The 11,855-nt window shown below is 33.3% G+C and overlaps 1 long non-coding RNA gene across 4 annotated transcripts in view; it reads left to right on the top strand.

Moving 5' to 3' along the window:
- The first annotated feature begins 2,247 nt into the window (after nt 1–2,247).
- Nucleotides 2,248–11,855, top strand: part of LOC140919936 (uncharacterized) — a 12,125-nt gene continuing 2,517 nt past the window's right edge. The window contains exons 1-3 of one of the 4 annotated variants that reach the window (XR_012162630.1): nt 2,248–2,429; nt 9,014–9,238; nt 9,340–9,660. This is a non-coding gene — a long non-coding RNA (uncharacterized lncRNA). Of the gene's footprint in view, nt 2,430–9,013; nt 9,239–9,339; nt 9,885–11,855 lie in introns of those variants that run through there. The other 3 variants (XR_012162629.1, XR_012162631.1, XR_012162632.1) reach the window with 3 other exon arrangements.

Here is an 11,855-nt window from a genome sequence, read left to right on the forward strand (position 1 = left end):
TTATCATCCTATAAGTTTAACTCAATTCTTGCTTAGATCCTTTAAGTTTATTTTATCCTAATTTAGTCATTTAAGTTACATTTTGTATGCACCGTTAGTCTTTTATTTCAATTTCGACAACAATTAGTTCAACTGAAAGCTTCTAATCATTAAAAACTCTACAAAATACTACAATAATATGTCTCTCATTTAATCATTCAAAAAACATTAATCAAATCTTATAAATTGTCTATATTTCTTAATTTTTTTTACAATAATTTAAACAAACTATAGTCTTAAAAACAAGGTAATAAAATGTCTATCCACATAATCAATATCTTTAACTTCCTTCACGTGCAAAGTAGCTTAGATAATCAACTAGTTGCGATGTTTCGATTAGATCTTAACAATTTATGACAATAATTCGATAAAATTTTAAACTTAAAGGACCGTGTGTGTAACTTAATATATATAAAAGGCTAATTGTGCAAAAAAAATATAACTTAAAGAACTGAATCGAAAAAAAATAAACTTAAATGACCTAAACAAAAATTAAGTTAAACATAAAGGACTAAAAATGTATTTAGAGACAAAATAAGTACTCATTTAGGGATCCTTTACTCTAAGAATTTTTTCTTCTAATAGATGCTTATAATTAAACACAAAAGACGTATTTTATTTATGGACTCTTTATTTTGAGAAAATATGTAGTGCTTTCATTTTTTAAGATGTATGTTTATTTTACATTAATAAAAAGTTATTGAAGTAAACCATTGTTACGAAGATAAGATGAAATATTAGTTAACGAAGATTCATTTATAAAAATAATTTAAACATTTTTTAAAAATATAAACAATTGTTCACTCTAAAAGTCCTTTACTTTCTTATTAATGAATAAAATTAACGTAAATTTTACAAAATAAAATAGAAAATATTTTTTCAATGTAAACGCCTACTGAATTAATTAATGTGATGATGAGATTTTTTTGTCTTAGAATAAATGATAAATTACATCATAATTAACTCACTCTACTTCGAACATGAGATAAAATGTCCAAACTAACAATATCAAAAATTTATCAGTTGAATTAAAATTTAAAGACAATGGCAATTTTTTTTAACCCTTTTAAGAGAGAGTGACACAAATATTTTATAGTTTGAATGAGAGATAAGAAAAACTTAATTGAGAGATAATTTTTTTTTTTTGTGATATTATTAAAAATACGTTTAAATAGCCAACAAAGATTAATTCAATCGATAAAAAGAGTCTATTCATAATCCACAAAAGAAGTTCAATTCTTTTATTCTTAACACTTGCAAATATAATAATCTTTGCTTTTTACCGTTATTATTTTATGATAGTAACAATTAAATTCGTTAATATTCAAATTTGTCTATATCATATTAAATATGTGTATAATATTTATTTTATTATTAATCTTACAAATGTAATATTATTTGCGTTAATTCCTATTATTATTTTATTTTAATCACAATTAAATTTGTTTACATTAAAATTAATATATTTCATATTTAATATATAATATGTGTGAATATTTATTAACCTCAACAAATATAATATCTTTGTTTTTAATTCTTATTATTTTATTTTAGTCACAGTCAAATTTATTCAAATTTAAATTAGACTATTTCATATTTAAAGTCAAATTTGTTCAGATTTAAATTAGTCTTATTTCATATTTAATATGCGTGTAATATTTATTTTATTATATTAAACTTTGCAAATATAATATTCCTTGCTTTTAATTCTTATTATTTTATTTTAATTATAGTCAATTTTGTTTAGATTGAAATTAATGTATTTTATATTTAATATATATGTAATATTTATTTTATTATTAACCTTTACAGATTTAATACTTTTTGCTTGAAGTTCTTATATTGTATTTGAATCATTGTCAATTTTGTTGAGATCGAAATTAGTCTATTTCATATTTAAAATGCATGTAGTATTTATTTTATCATTAATCTTTGTAGCTATAATATTTTTTGCTTTTAATTTTTATTATTTTATTTTAATCACAGTCAAATTTATTCAAATCAAAATTAGTCTATTTCATATTTAATAAGTGTAGTATTTATTTTATTATTAATATAGTCTATATTAAAGAAATTAAAATCTACCTATACAAATTAATTTCAATATTAACAAATTTTGAAAGATTAAAAAAGGATAAAATATTAGATAAAAAAAAGTAATAAAGAGAAGGTGAGCTAATCGTCAATCAAGAAACCAATATAAAGTGAAAATACCAAAAAAATGAAGAAAAAAAACACCATTAGGCTTCCTTCATTTTTCTTCTCTCATTCTCAAAACTCTGAAACTCTCTCATATTCCCTTCTTCTACCACAACACTCGCCACCGCCACTCTTCAACTCTTTCTCTTAAACCTCAGATTCTTCTGAAACTTGCCCCATTGTTGCTCTCTGTAAGAATATTTTCACAATCTCACTAACTCCATTTTCTCTATCTCCAATAACGCTTCATAATTGTTTTGTATTGTATTTGAATTGAACTATCAGTATTTATTTTTCTCGATTTTTTTTTTGTCAATATTGCTATGTGTTAATTTAATCGTTTTAATTGATGATTGACTGCTCAAACAGATTAACACTTCACCTTCATTAATCTTGACTTGTTTTTCGTTTGGATGATCAATTTCTTGTAATGAATGTTTTCGGAAATTTTCTTCACTGTGCATGCTTGGTGCTGTTCAAATTTGTGCTGATGAATTATTTCGGTTGAAAATATATTTATATTTATTATATATCATGTAAATAGGGATAATATCTCCCATATTTATTTTTATATTTATTGCCTTGAGCCTATATAAAACACACTCCGTTGTGTAGTTCAGACACACGGTTTCACCATATGTCTCTCTCATTTTCTCTTATTCAACATGGTATCTAGAGCCTATTAAGAGGGACAACGCTATACCGTGATTACCCCGGGACCCACTGTCCTTCGGTGAGATTTTTTTTCGGTAAACCGTGTCTCAATTTCGGTTTACCTTTTCTTTGTCGCTTGTCGTTCATTTTTTTCCAGCAAATCAGTCCACTGTTCATCGCGCGACACTGTTCATCGCACGCACTGTTCATCGCGCGGTACTCTTCATCGAAGAAAAAAAAAAAACCCCTCTTCCGCCACTTTTTCGCTGCTGGTTTTAGGTAACTACTTATTGATTATGGCTACTTATGAAGATTTTCTTCGGTGGAGAGAGTTGTCAGAACTTGAGTTCCGCTGTTTCCGCCGCACAAAGTGGTAATTCACCTGTTTGCATCTCACCTTCTCATAGCCCATGGATTCTCGATTCTGGTGCATCTGATCACATTACTGGTAATAAGACTCTTTTCTCCTCTCTCACAACATCTGGTTATTTACCTAGGATAGTCTCAGCCAATGGTTCCCAAACACAGTCTCAAGGGATAAGCACTGTCCAAATCCTCCCTACTCTGTTAGTTAAATCTGTCCTTTATGTGCCTGGATGTCCATTTAATTTAATTTCTATCAGTTGATTGACTCGTTCTCATGAATGTGTTGTCACATTTACTAATTGCAATGTTACTTTGCAAGACCGAATATCAGGACGACAAATTGGTGTCGGATGTGAGTCTAATGGTCTTTATTATCTCTCAAACCCATCAACAGCGTTCCTACCACATATTCTCCTCTTACTATACATGCTCAGTTAGGTCATTCGAGTCTTCCCAAACTTCAACAAATGCCAAACCGGTTGACACTCCTATGGATCCAAACGTCAAACTTCTACCTAATCATGGGGAGCCATTTTTAGATTCAGGGAGATACAGAAGATTGGTTGGTAAATTAAACTACCTCACAGTCACCCGTCCAGACATTTCTTTTGCAGTCAGTGTGGTAAGTCAATTCTTAAATTCTCCTTGTCAAGAACACTGGGATGCTGTGATACGAATCTTGAAATACATTAAAGGTGCTCCAGGAAAAGGTCTAATTTATGAAAACAGAGGACATACTCAGATAGTTGGTTATTCAGATGCCGATTGGGCAGGCTCACCCATTGATAGGCGATCCACTTCTGGGTATTGTGTACTTGTTGGAGGAAACTTAATATCTTGGAAGAGTAAGAAACAAAGTGTAGTTGCAATATCTAGCGCTGAAGCTGAATAAAGGGCTATGGCATTAGTGACCTGTGAGCTCATTTGGTTGAAACAATTACTCAAAGAGCTTCAATTTGAAGAGGCAACACAAATGACATTAATATGTGATAATCAAGCAGCATTGCACATTGCCTCTAATCCAGTTTTTCATGAGAGGACCAAGCATATTGAGATAGATTGTCACTTTGTAAGGGAGAAGATCGAATCAGGCGACATCACCACTAGTTTTGTTAATTCCAATGATCAATTGGCAGATGTATTCACTAAGTCTCTGAGAGGTCCTCGAATCAGTTATATATGTAACAAGCTTGGTGCATATGATTTATATGCTCCAGCTTGAGGGGGAGTGTTGAAAATATATTTATATTTATTACATATCATGTAAATAGGGATAATATCTCCCATATTTATTTTTGTATTTATTGCCTTGAGCCTATATAAAACAGACTCCGTTGTGTAGTTCAGACACACGGTTTCACCATATGTCTCTCTCATTTTCTCTTATTCAACAAAAATTTTAGGAATTCCAAAAAGTTGTTGTAGGCGTTGTAACCCTAGAGTAATAAATATCTTGCTTCAGACACAATAGTGATTTATACTTGTGATGGTGTTTTTATCCCTTTTAGATTAGAATATGGTGATTGCTCATCCGTACAGGCTCCATAGAATATTTGTTGTCACCTTACAGGCTCCATAGAATATTTGTTGTCACCTTACAGGCTGATCTTGGAGCTTAACATGTACTTATGTGCAATAACCATGAGATTTTTAAATAATAGTAGCTTCTAGCGTAGATTGATTTTGGAATTAATTTATGCATCAGAAGCTCTCTTATTTAACATATCTATGAATACCTATAAGCTTATAAGTAATAAGGGTTTTCTGCAGTGAAAAACTGTAAACGTATTTTAATTGTGGAACTCTAGTTTAAAGTTCAATTGAAAATGGTCTTGTTATTATTTTATTACTGCATGTGGAATATCAATTATGCACGATCTTAAGAAAAGGGCAGGTTTTATGCATACCATCGAAAGAGTTTTGTTTGCACGTTGCAAATGTTGATAAAGTTTTTGCGGCGGACTTATCCCCTAGTCTAGAAACTGGGAGGCTTGGCATATGGAGCATTGAGAAGCAAGAAATGAAAAATATCTTGCATGCGATTGCTTGCTATGTTTCAATTAGTGAATCTATAGCTGGCAATGAATCTATTTGCTACCATGCATTAATAGTTAGTAGTTGTAGAGGATCAAAACTGATAACTTGTTAAAATTAGATAATATTTGGTATGTTATTGCCAATGACCTATTGGTACTCCAGAATTAATGTGTCCAAGGTGATCAATGGAAAAGGTTGTTATAAATTATAATGCCAAGTGCGAGGCTCCTGTTAGGATATAGAATAAAGGGGAAGTTAGTTCATTAGTTGGATAGTTAGAGGAATAATGTGTAAAAAGTGAAGGATACATGGATAAAGGGGGGATATATTCATATTTGTAAATACTTTGTAAATAGTGAAGTGGCAGTGGCTCTGTTGTACAAGGGAAAAACCTTGGAGGCTCTCTCTCTCTCTCTACTGTTTATACATGTTATTCCTCTAACTATCCAACTAACTAACTGGTCTAACATATCTTTACTACTCTAGTTATTCTTTATTCTTTATCCTAACAACACCATAATGTTGATGCCTTACTGTAGAAAGGTGTTAGCATTAGAAAAGAAGAAAGCAGTGAAGTATTTGATTAATTTGCATCGATGTACCCTTTAATTGTCTACTTAATGCATGATGTTCATAGCTAAAATAGGAATTTAGATGTTCATTTTTCAAAACCCTAGATGATTGCTGTCAAGAACATCAAAGCACTAAATGCACAATTTACGGAGTTTATCAAATCCAAATTGAATTTACAAGTCAGTATTGATTGCTAACCTCCTCTAAAAATATTTCCCCATTAATTGACATATAGTTCATTCAATGTGCTCACACCTAGTCACTCACTATGGTTACATATTGCATGCCTTGGTACATTTAGTGCTTGGGTCACATTACTTGGTTTGGTAATTGCTCATTCATGGTGGATTTATTCCATCTTAAAGGTGTGTACGGTGAGCTGAATATGCTGTTCTTATAGTTAGATTTCCTCGATAATGACCATAATTAATGTAAAGCAATCATATATTATGTAAATAAATAAACATTTTTAAAAGCTTAAGATGTTAGGAGAAGTCCAACGACTGATTATGATTCCTCTGTCTTGGCTCGCTTTATTGAAATATGGCCAAAGAACACGCCTTCTACTATCTTGTACAAAATTAATTAGAATAAGGAAGTTGATGATATCACTGTTTCTTTCATTGTGTACGAGTTACTCATTGTTTTGAAGATTTTTTCTTGCAAATGTATTAATTGTTATCATATAAATACTGCCATACTACATCTGTTGCATATTTGTTTTGTTCTGATCTGATATACAAGTTATATGATTTCATTTCCTATGCTTATGTTCTTTAACATAGGGGGAGGAATTGTTTTCTGCCTTTTTGCCTTAATTGACAAAGGGGGAGAAAAATTATAACTTGATAACTTGATAATATGCTTGTTGTTGCATTATTAAGGGGGAGCATCTGATGTTGTTTGTTTTTGCTCTGATACTTAATAATGTAATAATACTCATGCTGTTTTGACACATGCTCTGATGATCTGTATTGGTACATATTTAATGCTATGAATTGGTTTCTTTGGTATGATTTTGAAATGGTTTGATATGCTCAAGTTACAATTGTATGAATTGTCAATTATGCCAAAAAGGGGGAGATTGTTGGATTTTGATCCTTTGATTCCTAATTTTGACATAATTCACAATTCAACAATATTCATACTTAATATGATAAATCTAATATTTCAATTGAGCAAAATTTCAGGAACACCAATTCAATCACACACACTTGTATCAAATTGCTTGGAACACAAGAAATCAACAAAAGTTGAATTCTGAATATGTAAATCGATTGGGAAATCGATTTCATAACAAGGGTGTAAGGAAATCTTAAGTGTTTGTGAATGTGCAATCGATTAGGCAATCGATTAGCTTAATTAAAAATGAAAACTGCACAAGTCAGTAGCCTCTGATTTGGAGAGTAATCGATTGGTAAATCGATTGAACATTTCACAAATCAAACCTGATGGTAACACATCGATTGGTAAATCGATTGAATGAGTCACAGTGGCACTCCAGTGCTGAGGGAATCGATTGGCAAATCGATTGACAAAGTATCATTTGAAAAATAACCTCACCTGTGACAAATACAATCGATTGGACAATCTATTGTTAACACTTTAATTTTGATAAAGTTTGGTTGCAATCGATTGGCAAATCGATTGAACTAAACACCAGGTAAAAACTTTTCAGGAACATGCCACCAAATCGATTGACAAGTCGATTGATATCAAATAGCTGAGCCACTGTTTTGAAAACAATCGATTGGCAAATTGATTGATATTAAAACTGAATCACTATTTTGAATCACATCGATTGACAAATCGATTGACATCAAAAACCTGAGCCACTGTTTTGAAAACAATCGATTGGCAAATCGATTGAAATAAACTTGTTGAAAACACAGTGAACTCTGAAGTTTGGCAAATCGATTGAGTAATCGATTGAAAATAGTTTTATCAAAACAGATTCCCAGAAATCGATTAGGCAATCGATTTATACAGGTCTGGACATGTTCTGCTGAAAAGTGTTGTTTTAAAGAATCGATTGGTAAATCGATTAGCTTGTATAGTTTCAAGATTAAAGAAAACCAAGATCGCGATAATCGATTGGCAAATCGATTTAGCACCTTTTATAACTTTACAAAATCGATTGGGAAATCGATTTCGTAGTTGGTTTTTCAGAAACTATATAAACTGTCTTTCAATCTTTATTCATATAACAATTCATAACTTTCATAATTTCTCTTATGCTCTCAAAAACGGTTCATGGCAACAAACTAACAACTTCATAATTGTGATTACAGATCTCAATACAGTTTGTTGACAATCTAAGAGAAATGATAATGTGCTCAAGAACAATCCATGAATATCCAGATTTGTGAAGAGCAACATTCATAAAGATTGAAGACCCTTTTGTTTTACAATCTTTTATTCTTTCTGTAATAAATCTTTGAACGAAATAGAACGCAAGAAAAGCCAGCTCGAAACTGGTGGCTACTTTCTTGGTTGAGAGGGCTCAACAAGAAAGAGTCGTACTTTGATTCTGTGATAGGCTGCTGAGTGTCTTCAAGGATCAGAGGGTATTCAATAGGAAAGATATAATTAGAGATTGATAGGTTTCAGGGAGGAAACTGGAAAATCTTTGTAATTGATTCTTTCTATTGAAGGAGAAGAAAATCTGAAATCCGATTGGATTTTCAGGACTGGACGTAGGTTGTTGTGGACAACCGAACCAGGATAAATCTCTGTGTCTTCTTCTCTAACTCTCTCTCTTTAATTTTCTATATTGCTAACTTTGCATGCCTCAAAATTTAAATTCCGCTGTGCGCTTGATACTGATTAATTTTGTAACGTAAACTGATATATTTTCTGTTATTGCGAGGTCACTGATACCAACAGATGAATGTTGTGTAATGTACATACATTCATAGGTACTTGCTTATGTTTTTCTTGTTTTAATGATATTGCCCTTAAGGATTGGGAAGATCCCCCAAGAAATTAGAACAGTTTCTTGATCAAGAAAGACAAGTAATTAGAATGACAATTGTTTTATGTGTGTTTTTTGGGTGTGATAAAAAATAGTTGTTTTATTTAGTTGAAGGTTCTGTATCATGAATCAAGTTTTGAAATAAGTTTAACATTTTCTTTCTTATGTCAGGATTATACTGCTCATTTTTCTTGGACCAGTGCTATTGTGGCTGGATTTGCTGATGATTTCTGCCATAATCCTTTTATGCTGAGCTATCTTTGTATTTTAGAGTACTCTTGTAATTCAAACAGTTTGAGAATACTATCTTGTACACCTGTAAACATTTAATATTTCAGTGCTATATATTCAATTTGATCAACTTCAATGGTGTCTGATGATTTGCATTGAACTGAGGTTTTCATTATATTACTTTTGCTTTTGTTTTAATGAACTTTATATTACTTTTTGTGTTTCCACCTCTAAATATATTCTTGAATTCACATGCAACCTTGTAGATTTATATTATTTATTCGTGGAAAATGGAGAAGAACTGACTTCATCTGAATTCTTGGATATTCTTCCTAAGCAGTGAAGAATGGAGACTTTAGCTCAACTGGAAGCATTGTGTGAGAGGCTTTATAATTCCCAGGATTCTGTCAAGCGAGCACATGCTGAAACTACCCTGAAATGCTTTTCCTCAAATGCTGACTACATTTCGCAGTGCCAATATGTTCTCGATAATGCATCCTCTCCCTATGAATTGATGTTGGCTAGTTCGAGCTTGTTGAAGCAAGTGACAGAGCAAAGCCTTCCCTTACAGCTCCGGATTGATATTCGTAATGTTCTTGCTTGCTTGCAGATGATTATAACTTGGGAGTATTTTAAGGGCTATATATTACTATCTTTGGTTTGTGGGAAAAATGTCTTATTTGTCCATTTGCCTTGACAGATTTTACTGAGTGCGGTTTCTTCATAATTAGATACTGTCATAATTACAGTCTATTAGATGTATCATACTTTTGCATATATTAATCTCGCAGTTCTTGAATTGGTATCCACATATTCTATGGAACATCCAGGGAAATTTTCTTCTATTTTCTTTGGATTTAATTAGTATGTACTTTCAGTGTAAAACTTTTTTACACATGCATTCACATCACAACATGTAGATTTTTGTGGAGATATTTCAGGAAAAAGCATAACAAAGTAGCAAAATTTTGTGATTCGATTGGATGCATGTGTAAATGGCATTCTATATTTACAGCCATTTTGTTTTAGTACATTGCATTTCTTTGATGTATAAATGGCATTTATTATACCATATATTATACATTAATGATGGCTGCATCCCATTATTTCTTAGAGAATGCTTTTGATTTTGTGTTTCTCTTTTTTCTGGCAGCCTAGTTTAAAAAACATTTCAGTTTGCCACCAAACTTAATCTTTCCCTCTTTACTGAAATGAATGTGTTGAACTGATTAGAAGAAATAGGTTACACCCAATATTTTCCAGCGCTGTCAAGTTTCTGCTAAGGCGGTGCCATGAAGGATTTTATTTCAGCTGCCATAGGCCGCAGCACCTATTATATCTGCCATAGGTCGTAACACCATGTTTATATGATGGATTATTGGCTTGCAACCATAATCTGCCATTGATATTTTACCAAAAGACCAAACATTGAATTTTCTACGGTCAAACATTCGCTAGATAGTTTTTGTTAAATACTATATTAGAATGTAAATAATATATATATGGGCTGTAAGTATGTAAGTATTCTGGCCCGTTAGCATTACTGTAAATTAGGGTTATTTAATACCCTGTGTCTATATAAAGAGATTCCGCTGTGTAGTTGAAACACACGGGTTATTCACAATATGTCTCTCAATACTCTTTATATTCAACATGGTATCTAGAGCCAACTGAGAGACAACCCTAATCGTCAACTACCTGGTCGACCCATTGTCTCCGGTGAATATTTTCTTCGGCAAACCGTGTTCTCAACTCCGGTTTTCCCCTCTCTACTGTTGATACGCTGATTCCTCAACTTTTGTTCAGCCGTTCACGCCCTATCATCGCTGCCGTCGCTGCCGTCACTGTTTTTGACGAGTTTTTTCGACGAACGACCACTCCAGCAGCATCGTACACCCCAGATCGGCCAAACCCTTCCGCCGCATCATCAGAACTGCCCTCACGCGCCTCCACGCGCCGCCTGACCTCCTGCGCGTGAGATCCACGCGCCGCCCACTGCCACCGCGCGTGACGGCGCGTCCGACAGCCGTTCACGGTGCCGCTTCTTCCACCGCACTCGCCTCGGCCCCCTGCTTCCATATCTGCCCTCAGTTTTCAGTTTCGAGTTACGGATATACGAGTTCCAGTTCAAACAGCCCCTGTTTTCCCGGTTCCGACGCGTTTTCTGACAATCTGTGCTGACCATGGCGTCCCAGTCTGAAACAAAGAGCATCTTCACCAACTACATCACCTCTCCTCTCTCTGTTGAAAAATTGAATGGATCAAATTATGATAGTTGGGCTGCCGACACACTCTATACTAACGACACACAACGTCTATATGGAGTTTGTCACCGCTTGTTGAACATCATTACTCCGAAGTCACTCGATGGCTCTATTTCTACATATCTTGGCACTGTTCATAGTGCACTTCATGACTTTAATGAGCTACTCCCTCCTGCTGCAAGTAATCCAGTTGAACAGAAGAAGGAGTTGGATCAACGCAGCACCTTCTTCATGCTTCTTGCACTCTATGGCCTACCCCAGGAGTACTCTGCAACTCGTGATCAAATTTTGGGGTCTGTTACTGTTCCGGATATGTCTACTACTTCAGCGATCCTCCTTCGTGTACCAGAAAAACATCCAGTTGAGCAGTCTATTACTTCAGTTCCGGATGACACTGCTGCTCTTGCATCTCAGAGACATAATCAACAACGTTCTCGTGGAGGACCATCCAGCTCTAAGCCTCGTCCAAAATGTGAGCATTGTCATCGGCTTGGACACACTATTGATCGCTGTTGGAA

This window comes from Cicer arietinum, chromosome 4 (genome assembly GCF_000331145.2).
Source record: "Cicer arietinum cultivar CDC Frontier isolate Library 1 chromosome 4, Cicar.CDCFrontier_v2.0, whole genome shotgun sequence".
Taxonomy (NCBI): Eukaryota; Viridiplantae; Streptophyta; class Magnoliopsida; order Fabales; family Fabaceae; genus Cicer; species Cicer arietinum.